General features: G+C 40.7%; 1 protein-coding gene across 1 annotated transcript in view; it reads right to left on the bottom strand.

Annotated features, from left to right (window-relative positions):
• The window catches only part of LHFPL2 (LHFPL tetraspan subfamily member 2), a 117735-nt gene that overhangs the window by 52924 nt on the left and 47844 nt on the right, over positions 1–16967 (bottom strand). The window contains exons 2-3 of the mRNA XM_081940401.1: positions 5699–5766; positions 3279–3411 (exon numbers count right to left, since the gene is read on the bottom strand). The gene's annotated coding sequence lies outside the window, so the exon portion shown is untranslated. The remainder of the gene's footprint in view (positions 1–3278; positions 3412–5698; positions 5767–16967) is intronic.

Here is a 16967-nt window from a genome sequence, read left to right as displayed (position 1 = left end):
TGTGGCTCAATGGCTAAGATGCTTAGCTTGTCAATCAGAAAGATCGGCAGTTTGGTTGTTTGAATCCCTAGCGCCGCGTAACGGAGTGAGCTCCCATTACTTGTCCCAGCTTCTGCCAACCTGGGAGTTCAAAGCATGTAAAAATGCAAGTAGAAAAATAGGAACCACCTTTGATGGGAAGGTAGCAGCATTCCGTGCACCTTCTGCGTTTAGTCATGCCGGCCACATGACCACTGAGACGTCTTCGGACAGTGCTGGCTCTTTGGTTTTGAAACGGAGCTCAGCACCGCTCCTTAGAGTCGAGAATGCCTAGCACATATATGCGAGGGGAACCTTTACCTTTACTTGGCACAAATAAACTGCATGGGACTTTTTCCCATCATCAAGAGGAGGAGGGGGAGGTGAGGAAGGTGAAGCTTTGGCAGTTAGGTTTCAGACCAAGGCACAGAATGGCAACTGCACTGGTTCCATTTGTGGATGAACTATGGAGAGACTAAGTTTGGGGGAATGTCCTCCTTGATGCTTTAGGAACTTTTGATGCAGGTAGTCCTTGACTTAAACCTGAATTACTGCCTTAAGTCTTTGTGGCTATAAATTGAGGCAGCCGCATGACCAGAAGTAATTTTCTAGCCTTTTTTATGATGGTTGTTAAGCGAACACGATGATCATTAAGTGAATCCATTCATTTGAATGAGCGCTGCAACTGAATTCAGTGCTGGGTGCCAGAAACTAGCAAAAAAAGCTCCTAGCATATTGTGGTCATGTGACTGTGAACCTTATGACCACCCAACGTGCAGTGATGTCACGGGGGGGGCTCACCACTTATGATTGTTGAGGGCGCTTTATAGGCCTTCCATTCCCTTCTATAACTATCCACATTATAAGTTTGTTTGAACACGTCTGAACTGAATCTATGAACAGCATAGCTCTGTGAGATTAACCTCCCTCTTTAAAAAGACAAAAGAGTACTATTCAGTTTATCTACATCTTCTGCAGGACAGACAGAAGTGAAAGCATAGAAAAAGCTTCTAGTAATTTTAAACAGGTGAAATGTTCAGATAGTGACTCTTGTCAGAAAGCGTTATCAACATTTGTCTAGAAAGAAACAAAGACTAACAAACAAAATAGCTGAAAAAGAGTTTTCAAGTTTTAAGACCACCCAATTAGGGAAATGGTTAAGAAAAAAAAGTGACAGATGGAAAAAGAGGAAGTTCAAACTTAAGGCCAACTATTTCAACCATAATGCCTGAAGTTCAAATAAGTCTCATGCTGGAGACTGTAGACAAAACACACGAGTCGACAGCAGACAATGTTGTCAGCACCAGCACTGAGAAACAAAGAATGCCTTGCGTTCCTGTTTTCGTTTAAGTAGTGCAGAATATATTCACAGACACTCAGGATTGTGGGAATAACATGCAATGTTTATATGTTAAAACGCTGTGAAAAGGGTGAAGCTTTGGGAAACCTTCTCCAAATATGTATCTATTCATTTTTCTTTAATACAACCTTCTATTCCACATAGTCATTCACACTTTATAGAAATAAAGAAATAAGGTTGGTTAGTTGTGGCAGCTATAGAATGAGGAATATTATGGACACTTCATATTCAATATTTAGTTATTGAAGATTCCCTTTAATAACTTTAGTTGGCATTGAATGTGGAAGCCAAATGTAACCACTGCCAAAATAAAACAATATTTTTTGCTTACTTAGAAAACTTTCCAGATAGGTCCAAAAAAAAAAAAAACCTGGAATAAATTAGAAGAACTGTTTTTTTTTAAAAGTACAATGCAGTTTCTATTTCAGAAACAGTCTTGGTAGGAGTGAAAAGATGCATTTTGGCAGGATCCATTTAGTTAGTAGACATATTAATTATTTGAGATGTAACAATTTTAAAAAGTAAATATTCCTACTTAGGCTTTTTGGTAGTAATATGGAAGATATTTTCTGCTGATTTCTTGTGGAACTTTAAAAAAAAACATTTCTCACTAGACTATAGTCCTGGAACTACCAGGAATTGGACTTGCTCCCTTCTGAGCCCAGACAAAGTTGGTTACATGTTATCACTTGCCATGACAGGAGGTAATGTACCTAAAAGCATGTTATACAGAAGATATAACAGGACCTGCTATGTTGCTGAACTAGTGGTGGGTTGCAAGCAGTACAGGCGTACCGGAGCCTGCCCAGAGCACCAGATACCGTTCTGGTATGGTGCTCCTGGGGGCCCACACGTCCGCCTGAGCTCCTTACTGGTCTTTTAAGTCTTCGGCGTTTCCGCGCACGTGCACAGCGCCTGCGCAACATTCCGCTGAGCAGCTGGAGTATCACAGAGACTCGCGGAGGTGCTAAGACGCATGCATGCACTGTCCGCGTCCATGTGGACGCCACCCGGCCCGTACCAACCGTACCGGTTGGAACGGGATCCGGACCCCACCATTGTGCTGAACATAACTTTGATAAACAAGGGAGATAAAATCAAATCAATCACCATTTGCCAGAGTTCCCCATTATTACTTTTCAAGTAGAATAGGAATAATCTAGGGTAATTTATGGAATGGAACAATGAAGACCTATCAGAAGAGATTGCAGACAAAACACAGTAAATCCCCTTCTCTCTTTAATTGCCAAGGCTGTATGCCTTCATAAGATAATGGGCCTGAACAGATATGCAGCTGGTGTGTGTCTTGTGAAAAAGGAGGAGTTGTTGTATTTTGTCTTGGTTATGGGAAAAGCAGCCTTCCAGCTGTACAAATGGTACTTGGCTGCTCTCCATATAAATATTTCCACCTGGCCTCAATGGAGTAGGGAAACAGTTGGGGGCTATGGAAATGATGTAATTCCCAAAGCAGAGGCAGAGTCAAAGGCAGACAGTCCATCAATCAGACCTCAGCAAGCCCATGCACAAGATCTCTCAAATTACCACTTCACACCAAGAACCTGCTGAAAACATCCCCTTTTAACATCTGCTAATCAGATTGCTTCTCAGGAACCTGCTACAATTATACCTGTTATTGCAGAAAGCAATGTGGAAAGTGGGGTGAGGGAGGGGGATGTTGCATGTCTACAGCTGGGCATTTAGTAAAACAGATGGACTGAATTTGAAGCAAGGGCTCTCTTTGAAATCCAATTCTTGACCATGAGAATGAGACCTAAATGAAGCTGGCTGAAATGGTGCCTTTGAACTCATCATCAATAGCCCATATAATACAGTAAATGGAAATGCAGACGGTGCAATGGCTAAGATGTTGGACTAGAGACCAGGGATGAAATCAACTTACCTCTGCTACCAGTTCGGTAGCAATGTGAGCACGCAGCGCTTCTGCGCATGCGCGGGACCATCCGCTTATGCGCAGAGAGTCAAAAATGGACATGACATCCAGGCGGGCGGGCGGAGCCTGCTACCGAGCACGCCTGCAAAGGTAGGCAAACAGCGAGGAGGGGAATCCGCTCTGCCACAGGATTTAGATTAGCTAGAAAACAGGACATTCTGCTTTCTAGTTAATATAAATCATGCATCACAGCTGATTGCCTGAAAAAAAAAACTACTGCTGGTTTGGGCGAACCAGTGGCATTTTTACTATGGGTTCGGGTGAACCAGTCCAAACCGGTAGCATTTCACCCCTACTACAGACCAAGAGAGAGCGTAAGCCTGAGGCATGAAAGCTGGTTGTTGATTTTGGGTTCCTCTCTCTTCTCAGCACTGCCCATCTTACACATTGGTTGCTATGGGGAGAACAGGAGGAGGAAGGAGTATTGTGGTATGTTTGCCACCTTGAGTTGGGTATGAAAAAAAAATGGGCAGGATAAAAAAAATCTTTAAAAAAAGGTAAAGTCTAGGCCACGGGTGTCAAACTCACCGTATCATGTTGTCATCACATGACAATTTGCAATATTTTCCCCATTTGCGGAGTTGGGGTGAGCTTGGCCTGCGCGTGACACATCCGGCCACCAGTTTGACACCCCTGGTCTAGGTAATAGAATTTGGAGTGATCCAGTCAGAGTAGCAGCTCCTCTATTTGCAGGAGGTTTACAAAAATGAAAACACCACAATGTGACGAATACAAATATCTTCAAGGATTCCTACTTCAGATTAACATTTGCATGAGACGATTCAAGATATTGGATATAGACTACAATCAGGAGCAGAGGTTTTTCCCCCTGTTTAATAGTATATAAGATGAGCACTCTCACAAAATCAAAACCACACAGAGGGAAGGCTGTGCTCTTACAAAAATAGGAACCATAGTTGGTGCAGCCAGATGTGTCAGATCCATTTAGCAGAAGGCAAACTGGTAACTGCCAATATTCCTACTCTCCCATTAAGTTCTCTCTTTTTTCTTTTGCAGGCCCATTTTCAAACAAGCACTGATTTACAGACACCAATTTTTCTAAAAAATGTCTATGAACTCTATGAATCTATGTTCCTGGATCACAACTCCCTGCACTCAGTTATTCAAGTCCGCTCACGTGGACTATTGCAATGCACTCCACATGGGGTTACCCTTGAAGTCCATTCAGAAGCTTCAGCTGATGTATAAAGTGCAACAATGAGAGCAATCTTTGGGGGGGGGGGGGGCTAGGATGGCCCATATTTTACTTCTACTCTGCCAATTTTACGGCCCATGATGTGATCGGATATGGCCCACAAAGCTGTCCTGGTCTACCCAATGCAAAGAGGAAAGATCGGGCCAGCATAGCTTCAGCCTGGTCTACCCACTGCAAAGAAAGATCAGGCCAGCATAGCTTCGGGCTGGTCTACCCAGTGCGAAGAGGAAAGATCAGGCCAGTGTGTCATTGGCCCGAACTACCCAATGCGAAGAGAAAATATGCCAGCAGTTTGGAGAGTGGCATCAAGCTGGCCATGCCCACTCAGTTGGCCACACCCAGCTGCTGCCCCCTGCCCCCAAGGTCAACTGCAGCCCTCAATGAAATTGAGTTTGACACCCCTGCCCTAATGGTATAGGTCCAGGCTACCTGATGAACTGCCTCCTCCTCCTAGGACAAATACGTCCTATTTGTGCTGGCCTACTGTGGATCCCATTGGTCAAAGGTGATCACATGACCCCGGGACACTGCAACCGTCATAGATGCATGCTAGTTGGCAAATGCCCAAATTTTGATAATGCGACCGTGGGGATGCTTGAACAGTCGTTAAGTATGGAAATCAGTCAAAAAGCACTTTTTTCAGTGCCGTTGTAACTTTGAACAGTCACTAAATGAATTGTTGTAAGTCAAGGTATTAGGCGATGTGGCGATGGCAACTAACTTTGATGAGCTTTAATAGGAATTGGATAAACGCATAGAGAACAGGTTTGTCAAGAGCTGTTGTTTGGAAGACTCAATGTTTCCTTCCAGGTTGGGGCAGCCGACTTCCAAATTACAGCTGAAGCCAAACAGTAGCAAGAGAGAAGCATGCCTCCATCTCCCACTTGAAAACAACCCAAAGAAATTAGATAATCATTTCTAAAATAGGTCTTGGTCTGATCCAGAAAAATATTATTTTATTATTGCTGCAGATTTCAATAAAGAACCATCATATTAACTGTAAGTGAACTTCTAATGAAAAGCTATCTTTAATTTCCATGGTGGTTCCCAAATTCTGAGAGGCTGCTCATCAAAGACCTTTTGAATAAAATAAAATAAAGAATAAAATTAAATTTAAGCTTATTTAAGAAAGAGAAACCTCCATTTTACTTACTTGATCAATATATCAGAGTCCTTCCTTCTGAGAAAAAGAGGACCGCCATTCAGAAATGTAGAGTGTTTCTGGGGAAGGAATATTAACATCATGTAAGAAAAGCTGTATTAAGTTAAAAATGTACCAGTCTGTCAATCCAGTTTTACATTTCATGGTGCGATATCCATAACTCCCTTTTTACAATGCTGTAAACCCTTAATTCGGGGTAGAGTTAGGGCAGCTGGAAGGAGCCGAGGATTTACAGTTTGAGGATCCCTCGGTCATAAGGATATTTTATCTCTTCAGCAAGAGAACATACAGATAGTCCTCAACTTACAACCCTTCATTTAACAACTGTTCAAATTACACTAAAAAGTGACATGACCGTTTTTAACACATTTCTGGCCGTTGCAACAGCCCCATGGTCACATGATTAAATTCAGACGCTGGGCAACTGCCTCAAATTTATGACGGCAGTGTCCTGGCAGGGTCATATGATCCTCTTTTGTGACCTTCTGACAAGCAAAGTCAATGGGGGAGCAAGATTCGCTTACCACCGTGTTACTAACTTAACAACTTCAGTAATTCACTTAACAATAGTGGCAAGAAAGGTCTAAAATGGGGCAAAACTCACTTAACATTTGTTTTGCTTAGCAGCAGAATTTTGGCCTCTTGTGGTTGACAGTTGTGAAAGTTGTGGGCTACCTGTACCATGTTGCCCAATAATCACATGGATGACCTAAATGAGTGATTAACAATATTATTATCATTTGCAAGTAAAATTACCATAGGTCTCCTGAAGATCTTTCTCAATACTGGCAAATCTACATGGCATTCTGCCCAAATACCAGTGGTGAAATTCAATTATTTTTACTACCAGTTCTGTCGGCGTGGCAGGGGAAGAATATTGCAAAATCTCCATTCCCTCCCCACTCTGGGGCCAACCAGAAGTGGTATTTGCTGGTTCTCCGAGCTACTCAAAATTTCCGCTACCGGTTCTCCAGAATCTGTCAGAACATACTGAATTTCACCCCTGCCAAATACATTATGAACTCAGAAAACATTAACCAAGCTAACTCTATCTTTCCAACTACCCAGGATAATTGCACTGAACCAAACTGCATTAGAGTCAATATTAACAAAGCAGTCCTCTTCCTTAGCTATAAACCTTATCCTGCTTGGGCAGTCTTCTCTTAAACTGACGTCCTGGAGAAGACATAACCCTAGAATTCCGGGCCAGCTGATTTAGGGTATAGAAATAGTTTTGTGGTTGAAGTTTAACCACAAAAATCTGGTTGATTTAAATTGCACTGTGTACCTCCCAGAAAGCTTCAATAAAATTTTATTTGCAATGTTTCTACATTTAAAAAAAATATATCAAGATTTAAATACATAGTGTACAAACATCCTAAGGCATTTTTATCTCTAGGACCTAGCTTTTACTACATCGTGCCCAATGTTTTTTCTTAATAACCGACCACTGCTATTAAGTTTTTTTTATGTTAACTAGATTTATGAATACAAAGAAAAATAAAACCAAATTAGGGAGCAATTCTCCTTATTAAATCTAGAACTAACCAAATAGTCTACTTTGTTTTACATTTTTTTACATTGCTGTGTTTAATTAAACTACCTTGGTTTTCATTCACTTCTGAATAGCAATGATTCTCTTGTTTATTGATTGCTTTCCAGAAAAGGGGAGGAACTTGCAAAACTGGTATTCTCTGATGCCAATAAAACAAACGTAAGATCAGTTTGCCGGTTCTGAAGGAGTTAACGTTGCACTCATTTTTTTTAGATGAAGTCCAGCTGCAGGGATAGTGGGAATGTTAAAAGTAGTTAACAATAGACCACAAAGAACTTTTTCTTTCTTTCTTTTTTGGTCATCCTAAAATTCACTTTAGGGACTTCATTATTTAAACACTCTTTTAAGAGCCTACCCGTTACTTTCACACACAAAAAATAGTCTGTTCTATTTGTTACAAAATAAACATAATCTTTCTAGTTTTACTGGCTCTTTGTCATCAGCTTTAGAAAGGTGGTAAAGATAAGTACTCTTTTTCAAAAGCTGTGGCTCTAACATTCTTGCCAAGTTAAATCTGATTCTCTCAAGTGGATTTGTTTGCCAATTTTGTCTACTTAAGGCAATCCTGCATATATGACTAAGTGGCTACATGAACTGCTCCATATAGGTTATTTCTTTAGGTTTTCTTCTTCTGCTTTCCCTTGTTATGGAAAGTTACAAAAAAAGCTTATCTCATAAACAAATAGTCACTCTCTCATCTTACAGTATACATGCAAACATATCACATACATACAATGACTATATTTTCTCGGAAAAAATTAAGGTCAACCCTAGAAAGGAGGCAAATCTAAAAAGTTTTTATCTTTTATCCAAGATTTTTTAAAAAACCAACTGTTTATATTTATAACTTTGCTTTAAAAAAGAAAATCCAAAAGCAAAACCAAGAAAATAACTACAGGTAGTCCTCAACTTACAACAAAGTGACTTACGACCATTTTTCACACTTGTGACCATTTCAGCTTCCCATGGTCATGTGATTTACATTCAGATTCTTGACAACTAACTCTCATTTATGATGGTTGCAGTATTCTGGATCATGTGAACTCCCTTTGCAACCTTCTGACAAGCAAAATCAATGGGGAAAGATTCACTTAACAACCGTGTTACTAATTTAACAACTGCAGTGATTCAGTGTGGCAAGAAAAATGGTAAAATGGGATAAAACTGGCATAATAAATTTCTCACCTAGCAATCTAAATTTTGGGCTCAATTGCAGTCATAAGTTGAGAACTACCTGTAATTAAATAAAATAAATTTAAAAGTGAGCTCTCGGAAATAAATGACCTATAATTTCTTTAGACATACAAGAAGTGTTTCTTACCTCCCATACTTTTTCTTACCAAATTATTATTATTTTTTTTTTTTTCAAGAAGTTTTATTGGTTTTTTTTAAAAACATTTATGCGGAAAAGGGTAAGTGGAATAGTTACAAATTTTGGCAGTTGCAAGTATGGCAGACGCCCCCTCCCTCCAGACTCCTAGGTTACATCAAAATATCAAACCTTATTACATAGTCATAAAAAAAATCAGCATATTAATTCTAGAAAAAATACTTTTCAATCAGTTTATATAATTATAATATATAGTCTAGTTGTAAATTCATTAATACTTTCGGTCTGTTTATAACATTGTGGTTTTCTTATTTATTTTTGTGATCTGAGCTTTCTTGGTGTTGCCCCTTCACCCCCCGCTGGCAGAGCTCCGGCCCCTCCCGTGTCCTGTATAACCGTTGTAGTATCATCTGTTTTTTCTAGGTTCGCTTTGTTTTTTTCCATAAAGGCCTGTGCCTCTATGGGTGTATTGATTCTAATTCTTGTCTCCTCCCAGAATATCAGCATACCTTCAGGCATCAACCATCTAAACCACACCCCCTTCTGGTATAATTTATTCGCCAATTGCGAATAGCTTTTCCTTTTTTCCCTAATTTTTTTGGGAATCTGCTTTAGAATGGTTATCTCCCTATCGTGGTATGTCAGTGTTTGCCCCCTTTGTACACCCAGAATTTCATCTCTTGTGGTTTTCCTAAGAAATTTAATATGAACCTCCCTGGGTACATTATGTGTTCTGGCATATGCTGAATTCACTCTATAAGCTAGATCTATCTCCCATTCCATCTGCTGTTTATCTTTGTGTATGTATTCAGCTAAAATGTTAGTCATAATGTCCCTTATATTTTCCCCATCTACTTCTATTACATTTTGAAATCTAAGATAAAAGGACATTCTTTCAAACTCTGCTTTCATTTGTTGGATGTCAAGTTCTTTGTTCCCCTTCTGTAAGGCCTCTACCCCCCCCCTCGCCTCCGCCACCCCACCCTCCACCAGGTCCAGTCTCTGTGAGTTCTTAGAGATTTGGGCTTGGTTCTGTTTAATTTCATCTTTCATTTCCCTTAACTGTTTCTTAATTTCCTCCTGGCCTTGTAAAATTTGTTGAAGCATTTGTTGGAAGTCTATCTCTGTAGTCTTGGGTTGCATCAGTTCTGATATCTTTGACTGTGTAGCTGGACTAGACGTTGCAGACGTTGGAGCAGAAGTAGCAAAGCCAGGCTTTCCAGGAGGTGGTCTTTTTGGAGACATGGTTTATGAAACAAGGAGATCAGTCAAAGTAGAGACTGGGCAGCTGGAGAGGTAGAGCAGGCAGGCGAGTTCAGAAGGCAGAGGATTCAAACAGATGGGGATTTCTTTAATCACTCTAGCAATAGATGAAAGTTTTTTTTCTCCAAAGAGTTCAAAAAGTAGCAATCCACAAGAAATTCCTCTGGGTGACTCGGAGACAAAGACCGGAAGCCTGAATTTTAAAGGTGGAGTCAGGTTTCACAGTTCATGAAGACAACGGAAGTGTGCCATCTTGCCCTGCCAGCTTTGGGCTCAGAGGCATAGTAAAATTTTTAAAAGTTCAGAAAGTTCTCAGTTCATCCATTAGTTCTGGAGCTAGGTCGAATGAAAATCACTTTTATAGGGGTGAGGCATCATTAGTTGGCTCTCCCCCCTCCTCCTCTCTGGGGATGGAAAGAAAGTCTTTTCAAGCCGCTTGTCCAAGGGAGGGGGGGAAATCCCCCTCCCTCTAGCCGCACCTCTAGCAGGGATCCGAAAGTTTAACTTTTTAAAAGTGCTGAAAAGTTCATCAATTCAAAAGCAAAGGAATGCAGAAAGGAAGCCTCTCACCATACTGCCGCTGCTTCGTTCGGAAGTGTGTTCTCCGATCGGCATGGGGCGAGACGCGTGCGCACGCACGTCCTCCAAAACTGCTCCCCGATGCCTAGAACGAAGCGGAGGAGCCCCCGCCAGCCGCCGCCGACGCCAGGACCCTCCGCGAGCCGTTCCTTCGGCAAGACGCCCCTCCAAGGCGTCTTGTGCCCCCCCAGAAGCGGGGGAAGCCCACCGGGAGAGCTGGAGCAGGCAGCGATCTGCCTGTCGCCGTAGCCGCCGGAACCGGAAAATCCAAAAGCAAAACCAAGAAAATAACTACAGGTAGTCCTCAACTTACAACAAAGTGACTTACGACCATTTTTCACACTTGTGACCATTTCAGCTTCCCATGGTCATGTGATTTACATTCAGATTCTTGACAACTAACTCTCATTTATGATGGTTGCAGTATTCTGGATCATGTGAACTCCCTTTGCAACCTTCTGACAAGCAAAATCAATGGGGAAAGATTCACTTAACAACCGTGTTACTAATTTAACAACTGCAGTGATTCACTTAACAAATGTGGCAAGAAAAATGGTAAAATGGGATAAAACTGGCATAATAAATTTCTCACCTAGCAATCTAAATTTTGGGCTCAATTGCAGTCATAAGTTGAGAACTACCTGTAATTAAATAAAATAAATTTAAAAGTGAGCTCTCGGAAATAAATGACCTATAATTTCTTTAGACATACAAGAAGTGTTTCTTACCTCCCATACTTTTTCTTACCAAATTATTGTCTAAATCAAAATGTTCTCAGATAATAGTTTATTCAGGAAGATTTAGCTTGGCTTTTTTTTAAGGTAAAATACATCCTCAGATGAAATCTACTTTTCCTATCTTTTGAAGAATGAAATAGGAACTGATTATTTACACTTCCAGCTTAGAGTTGAAAGTGTTATTCAGAAAACGTGGTTCAAAATCAAAGATACAATATAATTTTATTGCACGTTTATTACAATACAAATTATAACATAAAAAGTATCAAAACACCTCCCCCAAATAATGCAAATTTTTTCTTAGGACAATATTCCTGTCCTGTTTTTCTGTCTGTTTCTCCCTCTTTTTTTCTTAAATGGGCCCTTACACCCACATAGGATATTATCTTTTGCCTCTAATTTTTACTGAAATGCAGAACATGTTGACCTGATAAACTGTCTTCTTCTTAATACTTCTGGCAAAACTCTGAAAGTCCTCCAAATACTTTGAAACATGCCGGTTATCTCTGCTTATTGATTATCTCTGCCTTCTGCTGGTCCTGTCCAGATGCTTTACACGTCAAATCCTATTATAGCCTGCAAGAGTAACTCAAAGCCTGGAAATTAAATCACAACTAAAAACATTCTCTTCAATGTTTTCTTCTTCTTCAGAACTTTATTCTATTAGAAAGGCAACACAACTATTTTAAGACTTTGTTCATCAAATAAATAGTCTCCTTCTCAACCACAGCAACTTTAAAATACATGGACTTCAATTCCCAAAATTCCTCAGCCAGCATATTGAAATCCATGTATCTTAAGGTTGTTGAAGTTAAGAAACTGTAGCCTAGAAGTTAAACTCAATATGATCAAAGCCTTTTAGCAGCAGCTAAATAAATGTATCTGCTACTGCAAGTGTTCTGTGGGAAATATTTAGTGGGAAGGTTATATATAGTATTAGCTGATGGCTAAGCTCAGTGGTACCAGTGGAAGAATGGTTGCAGGAACTGGTGTTGTCTCATTTAATGAAAAGAAGGTCTAGGGGAGACATGATAGCAGTGTTCCAATATTTCAGGGGCTGTCAGTGGTGGGTTCCTCCCGGATCGCACCGGATTGCGCGCGCTCCCTTTCAGCGCTCCACCTGGCTTGCGCGCTCCCTTTCAGCGCTCCACCTGGCTTGCGCGCTCCCTTTCAGCGCTCCACCTGGCTCTCGCGCTCCCTTCCGGCGCTGAAACCGGAAGTACAGTTTTGCCCGGCCCTGGCGAAGCAACGACGCCTGTCTGCGCTCCACCAGCTCGGCTGGGAACGGAGATGTTTCCTCAGCGGAGCGGAGCGCCCGCTCCGCTCCGCTGAGGAAACATCTCCGTTCCCAGCCGAGCTGGTGGAGCGCAGGCAGGCGTCGTTGCTTCGCCAGGGGCGGGGCAAGACTGTACTTCCGGTTTCAGCGCCGGAAGGGAGCGCGAGAGCCAGGTGGAGCGCTGAAAGGGAGCGCGCAAGCCAGGTGGAGCGCTGAAAGGGAGCGCGCAAGCCAGGTGGAGCGCTGAAAGGGAGCGCGCGCGATCCGGTGCGATCCAGCAGGAACCCACCACTGGGGGCTGTCCTTCGCCAAAGCACCAGAGGGTAGAACAAGAAGCAATGGGTGGAAACTAATCAAGGAGAGAAGCAACTTAGGAGAAATTTCCTGACAGTTAGAACAATTAATCAATGGAACAACTTGCCTCCAGAAGTTGTGAATGTTCCAACACTGGGGTTTTTTAAGAAGATGTTGGATAACCATTTGTCTGAAGTGGTGTGGGGTTTCCTGCCTAAGCAGGGGGTTGGACTAGAAGACCTCCAAGGTCCTTTCAACTCTGTTATTCTGTTTCTATATGTTCTTTATGTACCAATCAAAACCTTTGCCATTCAACAAAGGAAAACCAACAGGTTGCAGTTTATATGTAACAGAAAGAACTCCAGTCTACAAACTTAAGAATCATGTGCATACCTACTTTGAAGCATGCTTTCTCATGTTATTGGATCAGAGATTGATCCAGAACAGTAAAGTAATGGCTTCAGGTCTTCTTTAAAGCAGTATTTTGCCTATTCTGTAGCTGCCAAATGACACTTATTTTGAACAGTTTAAAGATCTTTTTTATTTATTAATTTATATTTCCTATTATCTGCCCACTTTTCTCAGTGAGGGGCGGTGTACAACATAATAAATATATAAACAATATATATAATTAACATGAAAATCAGAATTAACAAGATTAAAAAGTTTTAAAATTAAAAAAATATAAAAATTTCAAAAATTTTCAAGTGAAACATTCCAAGAATTGGGGCATTACCAGTTGTTAATACAGGATTTCTGAACTTAATTCCTAAAATATTTTCCATGTTCTTTAGATCTGGCCCAGTGGTGGGATTCAAATAATTTAACAACCGGTTCTCTGCCCTAATGGTTTTTTCCAACAAAGAGATCACCAAACTGCTAAGAAAGTTAACAACCGATTCTCCCAAAGTGGTGTGAACTGGCTGAATCCCACCATTGATCTGGCCTCACTACAGTTTTATTTATGAAAGTAGGAAGAATATACCTTTCTCTTTTCACAATTCATTTAAATGCTTCATGCTATTTTTCTTGGACACTAGTAATATGTGGCTCCATGAATTTGCATATTCAGATTCAGACAGAACCCATTTACACATAAATTTAGAAGACTCTTGAATCTAAACCTTGCTGATCTTGGTGGGAACTTTCTTCCGCCTACACACACATTTGTTGCATGATTAGACAAGGCTTATGTGAAATGCTTTCAGTTTGTTTTCTACCACTGTATCAACACACGTCCTTGAGGTCCTTTCCTTTGAAGGGCACTTAATTCTCCTTCTGCTCCATCAAAATGTGTTATTTTTCTCAACTCTCTTTCAGAATCCTTAATTTGTTCAGCAAGCCAAATGTCATCCCATCACAGAAATCCGGCCTTTAGATCACAAGATGGTAATTTCCACTGAGATATAACCCTGAGTAATATGATTCTTAAGAAGAGTCTTAATTCTATCTGGAGAAAAACTGCACCTGGAACTTTAGGATGCAAAACATATGCTCTATGGATCCCCCCCCCCCCGAAATAAAGAAATTGGAGAGAGGAGATGACTTTAATTGTTCCCATTTCCTGTTGTGCATCTTCCCTGGGCACTATGGCAACATCACAACTAGAAAGGAAGCCAACAGCTAAGTATTGTGGCTCAGAACTCTCATCAAGACAAAATAAATCCAATTTATGAAGCACATAGAAATAATGAGATCCTAGCTAAAAAAAAATATCATAAGCCATTGAAAAAGAGGGAGAAAGATATATGGACTACTACTGGGTAATGCATTCTAATAGTCTGGGATTCCAATTGAAAAACATCTGCTTCTTGATGTTATTAGGTTACATATAAAACAACCAGAGTATGACTTAGGTCATTAACAAGTTTCAGCACTAAAGCTAAGCTCAGAAATGAATTTGGGATAATTGGATTTGAAAAAGTATTATTCATATCTTGAAGTATGCATTCGCTTGTGTCCCCCCCCCCCTCTCACACCCACACAATATCATGCATATCAGTATCCATCAACTGTAGTTGCCAGACCACCTGGAAAAATACATTAATACATAACTGGCAAGTTACCAACAGATGGATGACAATAGCCAGGTCTTGATCCTGCAGCCAAAGCTAGAAAAATACTCTGAATCATAGCCACAAGCATTTTGAGACCCCAGGAGCAAAACTGAGCTCAGAATTATTCTGGGCCAGAAGCCTATTCCTTCAATGGTATGACATAATACATAGACTGGGAATTTCCTTATCTAGCTAACTTGCTGAGTTCCATAACAGCAAATCTTCCCTGTTTGGATTAAGCACAATTATTCATTCTTACGTCCAGCACGGAAGAACAGATTTATTGTTTATAGCTGAATCAATTGAAACCCCAAATTTTCCCATTGATCCTAAAAAGCCCAAAGATGAAATGAAATTTTGTCAAACTGCACAAAATAATTTCCATGCTAAAGAACTACATTTATCATATATGTCAGGGGTCCCCAAACACCGGGCCATGGCCTATTTGGAATCAGGCTGTGCAAGTGGCAGGCTAGTGTGCACACAGATGCAGGCTGGCATGCGCACGCAGCTCTACCTGTGCAAGTCAAGCTGTGCACGCATTGTACATGGGTCAGGCCACTGCTTACGTGGGCTGGTTCCTCTCTACCTCTGCTGCCAGGCCGCCAACCTGCAAAGGTTGGGGACCACTGATCTATGTGAAGTAGAGGGTTTAGAGGTATCTTAGCTGATTATAATTTACACTTATTCATTGCTATTCCTCTAGCTGGTTGTTATTGTACAGTCGCTAAGTCGTACCCGATCGTTCACCACCGGATCACAGTACACCAGGCTCCACTATCCTGTCATTTAACCAAATTCATGTTCAATGCATTGATGATACTATCTAACCATTTCATCATCTGCTGTCCTCTTCTCCGTTTGCCTTCAGTCTTTCCCAACATCAGTTTTTTTCCCAACTAGTCCTCTCTTCTCATTACTGTATTTTTCGAAAGTATAAGACGCACCGGAGTATAAGACGCAGAAATGTTTTTACAAAAGTTTTTGCACTCTGCAAACCTTCCAAAAATGGCGTTTTTCACGAAAATGAGCCCAGGTTTTTTTTTTTTTTCAAAAAAAGGGCATGAATAGCCCTTAGGAGGCTTGTAGAGTGCTCCTGAGGGGTGGGGGTGGGGCAAAAAACAGACCATTTTTCGCTCATTTCTGCCCTCTCCAGCCCCAAGGAGCTCTCTGAAAGCCTTCTGAAAGCTATGCATGGCCATTTTGGTGAAGGGGGCAGAGTTTCGAGAGGCAAAAAATGCTGCATTCAGTGTATAAGACGCACCCAGATTTTTAGCCTCTTTTTTGAGGGAAAAAGGTGTGTCTTATACTCCGAAAAATACGGTAGGTGGCCAAAGTATTTGAGCTTCAGGTTCACTATTTGTCTTTCCAAAAAACAGTCAGGGTTGATTTCCTTTAGGACTCCAACTGGTACAAATGGCTAAATAAAACTGATATTATTTTCACATTATATTTTTCAAGGTGATAAAAGCATTTAATTTTAAGACCTTTTGGCCACAGTTAAGTGAATCATTGTAGTTGTTAAGTGATTCGTGCCATCATTAAATGAATCCAGTTTTTTCTATTGATTTTGCTTATTGGAATCTAACTGTGAAAGTTGCAAATGGCAAGATCACATGACCACAGGATGTTGCAAGTGTCATGTTGGTTTCCAAGTCCCTGAACTTTGATCATGTGATCATGAGAATGCTACCATGGTTCTGAGTGTAGGACCAAGTCATACTGCTGTTAATTTTGAACTGTGGCTAAATGGATAGTTGTAAGTTGAGGGCTACTGTAAATGTCAATATTGAAAATCAAGATTTTGGGAACAGGAAAATAGAGAAGGGAAAAAACAGCTAACATTTTCATTTCTTTCTATTCAATTATTTTCAGATTTTTAAAATCTATGTTGAAAAGATCAGTCCTTTATGTTCAAGAAAACAGATCTTCAGAACAGCTAGGTCTAAGATTAGAATAGTGAATGGAAGGCACAGCACATATGAAAAGAGCTTAAAAACATATTTCACTAGCAACCATATATATTTATAATATATTCCATTGTTTGTCACTTTACTTGCAGCTGGTGAAGAAGGAAAAAAAACCATACCTAAATGAACTCAATACACACACACACACACACACACACACACACACACACACCAGTCCCAAGGGCATTGTCCATTCTTT

This window comes from Natrix helvetica (assembly GCF_964273705.1).
Source record: "Natrix helvetica genome assembly, chromosome: 2".
Classification (NCBI taxonomy): domain Eukaryota; kingdom Metazoa; phylum Chordata; class Lepidosauria; order Squamata; family Natricidae; genus Natrix; species Natrix helvetica.
This window is presented reverse-complemented; position numbering and strand designations above follow the sequence as displayed.